Source organism: Nannospalax galili, unplaced genomic scaffold, assembly GCF_000622305.1.
Source record: "Nannospalax galili isolate Female #2095 unplaced genomic scaffold, S.galili_v1.0 scaffold881, whole genome shotgun sequence".
NCBI classification, from domain to species: Eukaryota; Metazoa; Chordata; class Mammalia; order Rodentia; family Spalacidae; genus Nannospalax; species Nannospalax galili.
The window spans coordinates 80,211-92,508 of record NW_008344709.1 but is presented as its reverse complement, the minus strand read 5'-3'; the positions used below and the strand labels follow the sequence as shown (position 1 = coordinate 92,508).

At 35.3% G+C, this 12,298-nt stretch overlaps 1 pseudogene; it reads left to right on the top strand.

The window, feature by feature from the left end:
* The window catches only part of LOC103740383, a 14,121-nt pseudogene extending 8,268 nt beyond the window's left edge, over positions 1-5,853 (top strand).
* The last annotated feature ends 6,445 nt before the right edge of the window (positions 5,854-12,298 follow it).

Genomic DNA, 12,298 nt, shown 5'->3' with positions numbered 1-12,298 from the left:
CGACAGGAGAAAGCCTCACCAATAGGATGAACGAAATGGAAAACAGAGTATCAAGATTGGAAGATAAAGCGGACAAACTAGACCACTCAAGCAAAGATTATGAAAAATTTAAGAAATCACAAGAATGGAATATGCAGGAATTGTGTCACACCATAAGAAGACCAAGCTTATGAATCGTAGGCAATTTAGTTCAGCTGTGGATATCTGAGGATGCTTAGGTGGAGGAAGGAGAAGTTGACTACTAATTACTTTGAAAGAGGCATACTGACTACATCAACAACCCCAAGTATGTCTGCATTTTGCTCTACACAGGGCTGGCTCAGTGGGTAAAGGTGCTTGCTGCCAAGTCTGACAACTCGAGTTCAATTCCCAGGTAGAAGGAGAACTGATTCCCACAAGTTGTCTTATAACCTCCACACATGCACGCACACACAGAAATGTGTGGCATGGCATAGGCTCAAAGCCAATCCTCCCCAATAAATAAATGTAATTTAAATTTTTTAAAAGGACGAGAGAGCTGAAGAAAGGAATGACTATACCCAAGGGGTTGCAGGAAGAAATTCAGTGAAGGTATAACTGTGGTAAAGTACAGCTATATCAAGAATGTAAACAGAAATAAAAATGACAGGATTCAATACTCATCTTTCATTAATAACTTTAAACATTAATGGACTGAACTCCCCAGTCAAAAGACACAGACTATATGAATGGATTAAGAAACAAAACCCATCTTTTTGTTGTCTGCAAGAAACTCATCTCACTTTCAAGGACAGACACTATCTTAAAGTGAAAGGATCGAAAAAATATACTAAGCAAATGGCACTAAGAAAAAACCGGGTGTAGCAATTCTAATATCTGACAAAGTAGACTTCAAACTAAAACTAATCAGAAGAGATAAAGCAGACCACTTCATTCTCAGGAACAATCAATCAAGAAGATATTACAATCATGAACATATATTCACCAAACTCTGGTGCACACAACTTCATAAAAACAATACTACAGGACTTTAAGGCCCAGATTAACCCCAATTCATTCATAGTAGGGTACTACAATACCACACTATCTCCAGTAGATAGGTCAACTGGGGAGAGAGTTAACAGAGAGATGTCTGAATTAAACAATACCATATATCAAATGGACTTAACAGACATCTACCGAGTATTCCACCCAAGCACCAAAGGGCATACTTTCTACTCAGCACCCATGGAACCTTTTCCAAAATCGACCATATACTGGGGCACAAAACAAACCTCAACAAATACAGAAGATTGAAATAATTCCATGCAGTCTATCAGACTACAATGCAATAAAGCTTACAATCAACACCCAAAGAAACCCTAATCACCACATGAACACATGGAGATTGAACAACAGACTCCTGAATGATGAATGGGTTAAAAGAGAAATTAAGAAAGAAATAAAAGTATTCCTGGAATTAAATGAAAAGGACAATACAACATGACAAAACCTCTGGGACATGCTGAAAGCAGTCCTTAGAGGGAAGTTTATAGCTCTAAGTGCCTACATCAAAAAATCAGAAAGAGCACAAATAAATGAAATAATTTAAAAAAAAAATAAAATCAAAAATAAAATATACTTTTATTTCATTACAAGTCATGTTTGACTTATTTTTTAAAATTTTTTAAATTATTTATTTAATAACCATATAATTAGAAAAAGCATTTAATTACAACAGCATTGACATATTCAATAACAGTTTCAGAGCTAAGTTGCATGTCTTTCAAAATTGGCTGTAAATTTTTAGGTTTACAGTTGAATTGATACATTTATACAATATTGTACTCCGTATAACCCCTATAAGACATAAAATTAAATGAGGTTTTAAACTTTAAAAAAGATCTCCATTTCATTATTAAAAGTTTCATACAGAAAAATTCATTTTTAATACAAGTGACACTAAGATGCACATGTGTTTCTAATCTCTTTATATCTGATTATTTAATCTCTATATATCTGATTATTACTAGTGACAGTCGGTTACTTTCCGACCTCCTTGGCATCTGAGCATAGATAAAAGTCATCAGGTAGATTTCAATAGTAATGTTTTTCACATCTATTAATTACTAAGGAGCAAATTTTTATGCTTTGAAGAATTTTTTTTAATACACCCACTTCCCAGGTAGCATCCTCCCATAGCCTCCCTCCCCCGACTAGAGCCCTTATACTCTGATATCCCTGCTACTGTCTGCTGTGTTGTCATTACCCCCAGCCATTCCCCACTACTTGCCCTTTGGTGAATCTAGTCAGCCTATCTAGAGTCCATCTGGTGGGGTCTCCTTGGCCTCCTTGATCAGGAGGACCAGTGACCCACCACAATTACAGAACATTTTGAGAGATGCTCATAGACCCCTGGAGCTGGTCAACCTAGGAGGGCAAGGAGCAAAAACTGTCCTTTTTGTCCTTCTGACCAAATTATTATAGGCCTCAAAGTATGTCTATTAAACATCCAAGAAGGTTAGTTCCACCAGTCTGGTACTTTTAATTACTGTGTGTCATGTAGATAAATCTTGGTTTTTAAAAATATATATGTTTTATTTATTATTTTTATTTTATGTGTGTGAGTGTATTGCCTGTATGTATGTGAGTGCACCCGTGACGTGTAATGCTGTGGAGGTCAGAAGAGGGCTTTGGAGTACCCTGGAACTGGAGTTAAAGATGGTTCATAGCCACCATATGGGTGCTGGGAATCAAACCCGGGTCCTATGCAAGAGCAGTCAGTGCTCTTAACTGCTGAACCATCTCTCCAGCCCCAGAAATTTAGATCATATATTAAAGTTTTTAATCAATTTTAAAATGATTTTTATATGGTGTGAGAGATAAGGGTTTTAATCCCTCCCCACACTATGCTTACTAACTCTAATAGCTGAAACAGCTAGCTTAATTTCTCTAGACTTTATTCAGGGCCATAATTTGTAAAATAGTAATAGTAATAATAGCATCTCACCGTATTGTGACAATTAAAAGTGGTACTATTAATATGAGTCATATAGTGAGAATAAAGCATGGCTCATGATAAATAGTCAATAAATACCAGTTATCACTCTGTGTCTTCTCATAACTCCAGATGCTTTCACAATTGCAAAGCTCATCAGAATTTTTCCGTTTTAAACTCTGTGTTCCCCTAAAAATTTTCCATTTTATATGAAGTTTACCTATTTATTGCTGATTTTAAATACAGAGTACATAGTTGGAGTTCCTGAAATATTTGTAGAAGCTGTGTTCTTTGGTTGGAAACCTTACCGATCTTTTCCTTAATTCTACTACACTGCAATGAAGCGACAACGTCTCCATTCCCTTCTTTCAGTCACTACACATCTTGATGTATATCATATTCAACATCCAAAAAGAGTAAATCTAGATACAAAAATTGCTCAGAGCCTGGGACATTTTACCTGATCCCTTCTACTGACCTTCACAGTCCAAATATGGACACCCATATAAAAAGACAATTTGATTTTATACCTAAGTAATATTTTTGCGTAGGTAACCTAATGAGAGAATCACAAGGTTTTCGTTTTCAGGCTGTGAGGAATTATCATTACATAGCTATATCAAGAACAGAAGGTAAAAATGAACACCAAACTCCATCCTTAACTCATACCATTAGCAAAAATTTCACAAAATGATTAATGCATGCAAATAAAAACATAAAACATAAGATAATGAGATATCAATTAAACTGAAAAGCTTTGTGAGCTAGAGTTAAACAAAGACTAAACATAAGATGCAAAAGTAAAATCTAAAAGAGAAAAATTAAAATTGGACATCATCAAACTAAATTTTTCCAATAAAAAGGACAGAATTAAAAGAATTAAATTACAAGTCTCATTAATGACTGAGTATGACAGTCTGGTAGAAATTTCCAGAAAGCGTTTATAGGTACCAACTTCCCAAGGAACCTAAGCCTTCAAACATGCATTTATGCTATTTCAGGTGCTATACCCTTTATATGACTTATTAAAACCCGTGAACATTTTGAGATAAAGAAATTGAAGCCTAGAATGCACTCTGTGGTCATTCTCCACTTAACTGCAGAAATAAATACAAAAACTTAAACTATATATACATCTCTGTAGAGTTCAAGAAAATTGGGAGTTGGAAGTCAATTATGGGTCTCCACTTGGGGATTGTCTATTGCTAGAGTGAAAGAAATGATGAGTAAAGTACTGAGTCATGCAGGAAATAAAAATAAATCATGATTCAAAGTGTAAATGAAATTCCCTTAAATTGTCCTGTTCTGTAGAGTCCATTCTCTGGGGAAGAAACTGAGCAAACTAGTCTGTTTATAAACAAGGGAATTATGTACATCAATGTGATGGCAGTAATTAACAATCATTCTTCCTCTGTTACTATAAAAGTTTCAAAGTATTGGTCACAAATAATATTTTGTCATTCACAAGTATTTCCAGGAAAATTCAGGAGTAAAGTGTTTATTATATCATCTCAGAATTAAAGAAAATGAAACCATGGAATCTGAAGTTATTCTACTTAGAATAAAAGGATAAATGCCAAAATAGGAAAACTACAGGTATGGACCAAAAATGGTAAGATTTTACTTCCATAAATATTAACATCTTATTTATTATAAAATAAATTACGGTGATGTCTTTACTTCCCTATGGTGTAGATTCCTGAAGCTCAAGGGAAACTGAGAGGAAGCTTTCAACGGGACAGAGGAAAAGTTAATGCCCAATCTTCTAGGTCAATGGCTTTTCTGTGATATGAGATAGTAACTTTTAAGCCTTGCTTTTGTCCTTTAGTTTTGAATTAGACACAATGTTTTTCATTTACATTGTGCCAGAGATGACAACACACCTTATACATAGGGGTGAAAATATGCTTGGAAATTTGGATCATCCTCTAATGTAGATTATTTTCCTGTATCCACAGATCCTCTTAGAGAAGAATGGACTTTAGAAAATGTCTCCTTGGTAACTGAATTCATTCTGGCATGGTTAACAGATCAGCTGGACCTCCATATACCCCTGTTCTTTGTGTTTCTATCAGTGTATATGATCACTGTACTTGGAAAGTGGGGTTTGATGATTCTAATTGTGCTCAACTCATATCTTCACACCACAATGTATTTTTCTTTTTAACTTGTCCTTCATAGACCTGTTATTCTTCTGTGTTCACTCCCAAATGCTGCTGAATTTCATAAGAAATAATGTCATTTCGTATATGGGATGTATAATCCAACTCTATTTCTTTTGTTTCTTTGTTATTTCTGAATATTATGTCTTGACCTCAATGGCTTATGACCGCTACGTGGCCATCTGTAATCCACTTCTCTATAACATTGTCATATCACCCAAGCTGTGCTTGAAGCTGATACTTGGTTCATACCTGATAGCATTTTCTGAAGCCGTGGTTCACAATGGATGCATGCTGAGACTGACCTTCTGTGATGCAAGCATAATCAACCACTATTCTGTGACATCCTCCCTCTACTCTAGTTCTCGTGAACTGGAACTTATGTTAATGAGTTTATAGTTTATGTTTTAGTGAGCATCAATATTGTTGTCTCCACTCTCACCACCTTCATCTCCTATGGCTTAATCATTTCTAGTATTTTCCATATCAGCTCTACTGAGGGCCAATCCAAGGCCTTCAGCACTTGCAGGTCCCACATAATGGCCATTTCTGTTTTGTGAATGAGGTTCATTTACATATCTCAAACCCTCCTCAGCTGGGTCAATGAATGAGGGAAAAATATCACCCATCTTTTATACCAATGTGGTTCCCGTGATGAATCCCTTAATCTATAGCTTAAGGAACAAAGATTTTAAAGTTGCCCTAAGGAAAACCCTGACCAAGTGGAAGATTTGACTGCACATATATATCTCTGTGCCTGTTCTTTGGGCATAGAGAAAGTTAATATTCAATAACAATATTGAGTGGCAATATTTTATTCTATTTATTTTTAGACATTTATTCTAATTAATATTTTTGTATTTCAATTTACAGAAGTGGTAGAAATATTTAAGGTTTTAATATACAATATGGTATTTTGAGGAATATATACATGGTATAATAGTGAGAATGAAACGTCTGTTTTCAGTATCACAATAGAAGATATCGGAGTCTTAAAATTTATATTTCCAGCATAAAAATTTACTCCTTCATAATTAGTAGATGTGAAAAACACTTTATATCCATGGTCAGATGCCAAGGAGCTCAGAAAGTAACCAACTGTGACTAGTAATAATCAGATATATAGAGATTAGAAATGCATGTGCAAACATCTTAATGTCAATTGCATTAAAAATGAACTTTTCTGTATGAAACTGTATATTTTAACAATGAAATGGAGGTCTTTTTTAAAGGTTAAAACTTCATTTAATTTTATGTCTTAAAGGTTTTATACTGAGTACAATATTGTATACCTGTAATAATTAAACTATAAACCTAAAAATTACAGCCAATTTTGAAAGAGATGCATCTTAGCTCAAGAGATTCTTATTGAATATGTCAATGCTGTTGTATTGAAATGCTTCTTTTAAGTATGTGGTTATTAAATAAATAATTTTTTAAATGTAAAATGATCTAAATTTCTGAAACTGCTGGAATAGAACACAGAGAAAGTACTTTAAGAAATAGGGACATACAAAGACTTTCAGAAAAGGAATCTATCAGCACTGGATATAATAGCAACATTTGATACACAAGATTGCATGCTATTTAAAAGATTATGCTTAGTAAGGGAAATAATCAGAGTAAAAACACAGCCTTATAAATGGGAGATAAATCTTTGCCTACTTTATATTAAGCAAAGGATTAATATGTAGAAAAATTAAACTAAACAAAACAAAATGAAACCCACAAATAAGTAATCAATCAATAAATGGTCAAATTCTCCAAGGATGAAGTACGAAGGCCAGTAAGTGCATGAAAAATCATTAAATATCTTTAGCCATCAGAGAAATAAAAATCTATACTACACTTAGATTCCACATCATCCCTGTCAGGACAGCTATCATTTAAGGACAATAAATATTGGTTTAAAAAAATGGAGAGAATAGGAACCCTCATAAACTGCTGATAAGAATGTAAACACGACAGTCACTATAGAAATCAGTATGGAAGTTCCTCACAAAACTGAAAAATACAATGACCTTAGAATACATTTACAGCACTCCTGGTAATATACCCAAAGAAGATAAGTGGATTAGCCTTTTTTCTCATTTCTGTAGACAACACATGTGACGAAAGCAACTGAAGGAAAGGCTTGCTTTGGTTCAAGGCTTCAATGGATACAAGCCATAATGCTGGGTAAATATAGTAGTTAGGTGACTGCTCACATGACATGAACAGTCAGAACTAGAGAGATGGATACTTGGGGTTAGCTGCCTTTCTCCTTTCATCCTTTTATTCAGTCTGGGATCTGAGATCCTTGACTGCTTCATTCCACATTCAGGGTTGGTCTTCTCTGCCCAGCTAATCCTGTCTGGAATCGTCCTCAGAGACATACCTAGGTCATCACATAAGTGATGCTCAATCCTCTAGTGACCACACTAAAGACTTATCTGATCATTTGTGCAGCATTGTTCACAAGAGACAAGTTATAGAATCAGTATTAGTTAGCATAAGTAAACGTATGTATATATATATATATATATATAAAATGTAGTTTTATGTAGTACTGAGTTATGGAACTTAAGGTACTATGTATGAAACTACAGATGATCAAGTTTAAGAAAATAGACCAGATTTGGGAAGGCAAAGTACAGAGAAATAAAGCTAAGAGCTGCTGTGAATGCTACTGGAAGAGAAAAGCAACCATTCATCTTACCCAGCTGGGAACCCTGGGAACATGTCAACTGGTACAACAGTGGCACGAAGGTATAGGAGTAACCAATTACCTTCTGATGTGATGTGAGGTCCACTCCACAAGATAGAATGCATACCTGGCAGTGTTATGAAGGCCAACAGCCTATGGCTAGATAGGTCATAGGCCCTAGGTGAGATCTGACTATTATTCTACTACATAGACATAGTATGAAATAGAATTTCATCCTCTTAGATAAAAATTCCTGAAAATATTTGAATCTCTTACATAAAGGTATCTTGTCTTATGACTATGCTAGAAAAATCTGAGATCTTGTGACCTTACGTAGTTGACATAGTAGGGATTCCCTTTATCTCTCTTATGCAATGAGTCTTTTATTTCATGAATTATGTGTATCCTTGATCCTTATTTTCCATACACACTTTTGTATAAGGCATATTTCATTTCTTGGGGTAGATGAAGGGAACATGTATTGAAAATTTTTCCAACTTGAATGTCTAAAAATACCATTATATACTCTTTTGATTATTGTTACCTGTACAGCAATAGAGAATTGATTTAAAATTACTGTCCTTAAAACCTGGAAGTGGTTGATCTAGTCTGTGAGCTTAACATCTCTAATTCTTCACTTTGCATGAGACTAGTTCCTTTCTGTTTTAGAAACTTAAAGAGGTTATGACTTTCATGGATACTTGAATGCATGTGGTACACAAAAATAAACTCACACACAAATATACATAAAACAAAAAATTTTAAATTAAGTGATAATAAATATAAATTTATAATACAACTTATCACTATACCTTATTTTAATGACATGATGTAAAATAATATTTCTTTTTATTAACTTCTTTTATTGAGATTTTTAAATTTCATATGTTTCCCACTCACATCCAGACACCCTCCCCCATCCATGTCTCCCCTTATCCTGGACCTAACCCTATGCACTCTGCCCTACATGCTGAGTCCTATTCTCAGGTGTTTGTACCCAAATGTCCATCAGTGTAAATGCATCCACTGGATGGACATAGACATAGTATGAAATAAACTTTGATTTTCATCCTCTTAGATAATTTCATCCTCTTAGCCCATCCAGTCATCATACCTAAGTCATACTCTTCCCTCACCCAGCAACAATCAGTCTCAAATAGTTCTCAATCTAGTGCTGGCCTGCCACCTATTTCTCACATCTCTTTTGGACCCCTGTTTAATTGAGCTGACATAGGTCCCATGCTCAATGCAAAATAATATCTCTAATTTCTTTAACTACCTTATCAATGCTACCTTTATACCTAAAGATGAGATCATTCATAGTTTCTTCATTTTTTTCCTTCTTAAATGGGCTAGACTGGAGATGTGCTTGTGGGGAGCATGGCTATAGTCATGAACACTATAAAAAAGAAGTGAATAGTAATTTGGTCCTCAGAAACAGGAGACATTCAACAAACATTGCATAATTACTGAAAAGTAATAAGAAAAGTCAAACTAATTAAAGAAAATAAGTTGGGGAAAATAATATCTAAAGGTCAGTGTTTTCAGAGCACTCATAAACTCACCATGGTTACCACCTGAACAAGATCATGTCAAACAAAATCTGGCATAGACAGGGTAAATGATCTCCAGGCTCTACAGCTTACTGAGGAGTTATTGGCAGGTTACTCATCACTGGGGAGTGGAGAATCACTCTTCTTCAGAGATATGGCCATTGGTACAATTCTCACGCTCCAGTAGACAGTGCTAAATCCAGGTATACATAGACAGCTCTAGCTAAACTTAGTGGGTCTGAGCTTCATGGGTTATTGTTTGATTTAAAGGAACAATGTTGGGAGGGGGACATGTTAAGAGGAATCTGGAGGCAACCAAATACTTAGTTGTATACAAGTTTGAAATTACCAAGAATAAAGAAAAAAATTCAAACAGACTCTGATGCTGCTTTAAACTTTATTCAAATTGTCATGAAGACATTTAATCAAATTCTGCTGCTTATGCGAGCGAAAATATTAAAAAGATAATGAAAGTGTTTTTTCTAAATAGTGATTTATTTATTTATTTATTTATTTATTTATTTATTTTTACACCCACTTCCCAGATAGCACTCTCCCATAGCCTCCCTCCTCCCTACTAAAGCCCTTATATTCTGATATCCCAGGTACTGTCTGCTGTGTTGACTGCACTCCCAGCCATTCCCGACTACTTGCCCTTCTGGTGAATCTAGTCAGCCTATCTAGAGGTCTTTGTTTTAGGAGGGTCAGCTGTTCCTCATCTAGCGGTAATCAGTTGTCTATATTCCTTTGGATAATATTGGGGTGTGCTGTTCATTTTCCCAGTTCCATGCTGGGTTACTATCTAGGAATCCCTTTGGCCACCCTGGTCAACAACTCAAAAGAAGGTATCACCTCTCTAGCATTGTATCTTGTTATGTAGCCTTTAGCTATGCATGTGGACTCTTATGAAATTATATTGGCCCCTGTAATCTTTGGTTATACTTTCCTTTTGGGTGTTTAAGGCCATACAGTTGGTCCAGATAAACCAATTTATTTTTACTCTTAAGGTTGTTTGAGGATCTGTTCCTTAAGGGTCAACATGGGCTTGGGAGAGGCCCCTGGCTCCTTTGTTTAACCAGTTCCACCTATATATGAAGATAAGTCAAAGGTCCTTCTCGACCATGGTTGGCTTCACTTGGAAGCAAGGAGGAAATGTTTCCTCTGTGTTGACCCTACTCTTTATAGACTGGACACTAGTTCAAGTCCATCTGGTGGGGTCTCCTCAGCCTCCTTGATCAAAAGGACAGGTGACCCACCACCATTATAGGACATTTTGAGATATTGTCATTGTCCCCTGGAACTAGTTGACCTAGGAGGGCAAGGAGCAAAAAGTTTCCTTTATGTCCCTCTTACCAAATTATTATAGGCCTCAAAGTATGTCTGTTAAACACCCAAGAAGGTTAGTTCCACCAGTCTGGTATTTTTAATTACTGTGTGTCATGTAGATAAATCTTGGGCAAAGACCAGTTGTTCTCAGATAAACCTTACCTAGACATATATTTCTTGATGTGCTCTGTATAATTTGTTAGTAGGTTGTAGGAGTAATATGTTTTCAAAACTAGCTAGGCATTGGGATTAAAGTTAAAACAGTAACAGAGATCAATGAAGGAAAGTTTGAAAAAGAAATAGCACATGGGGATGTAGAGGTGAGAATTGAGATCAATAAGAGGACAAAGCCAGTTTCCCACCACTTTGACAATGCAGGTAATTAGAAACAGATAAAAGAGAGGTAGTTGGAGCTCTAGACAATTTGTCAGTCCAGCTAGAACAAACTCTATCACAAAAGAGTCATGTCCAGCCAGAAAGTTCATTGTCAAAGATCTGAGAAGACAGAAAGTCTCTCATTAGTAGACATCTCAGCAATCTCTTTCCTTTTGAGAGCTGCCATTATTCTTAGTCACCTGCCTTGCTTCCCAGGAATATAAGATGCTTGTATATAACAGAGTATAACTGAGCCTTTTCACACTATACTTAAAAAATCAATTCAAATGGATCAAAGACCTTATTCTACTATCTAAAACTTGCTGTAAATGACTGCATCAAAACATATAGGAAATAATGTGTAATGTTGATAAAGGTAATGGTTTTCTGGCTGGATTTCTAAAAGTAAGAACTGGAAATTAGGATAACCTTAACTTAAAAGGTTACTGTACAACCAAGGAAAAAATATAGCAAGGAAGCAACCTACAAAATTAGAGAACTGTTTTGCTATGTGTTTATTTTTGTATTTATTACTTTTACTTTTTATGTGTATGAGTGTATCATCTGTAACTACCTGTATGTATGTAACTGTACTGATGCCATGCAATGCCTGCAGAGATCAGAAGGGTGTAAGATTCCCCTGGAACTGGAGCTATGACAGTTATTAGTTGCCATTTGGGTGCTGAGACTCAAACCCTGGTCCTCTGTGAGAGTAGCCACTGTTTTTAACTGCTGAGTCATATATCCAGTACCCTACCTATGTATTTCAAATGAGATTAATACCATGTAGAATATAGAAAGAACTAAAAAACCTTAACAAGGTAACATATAATACAATCATAGCATGTGCAAATGATCCAAACAGGTACTTTTCAAAGGAAGAAATAAAAATGATGAATAACTATGAAAAATGCTAATTTCTTATCCATTAGGAAAATGTAAATATAAACCAGTGATTATTCTATCCTAATAGATTAAAAATAGCTGTTACAAAAATAAATGTTGGTGAAAATGTGGGAAAAAATAAGCTCATACCGTACTGGTGGGGAGGTAGAAACTACAATCACTGTAGAAAACCTTAGGTAGCTTCTTCAAACACTAAAAATTGAACTACCATAGGACAGAATCATCCCATTCCTGGATATATGTCAGGAAATGATTTCAGGATACAAAAGAAATACATGCTACTCTAGCTTCATTTCTGGTGCTGTGGTAAAGTACTGACACAAAACAACTTAGC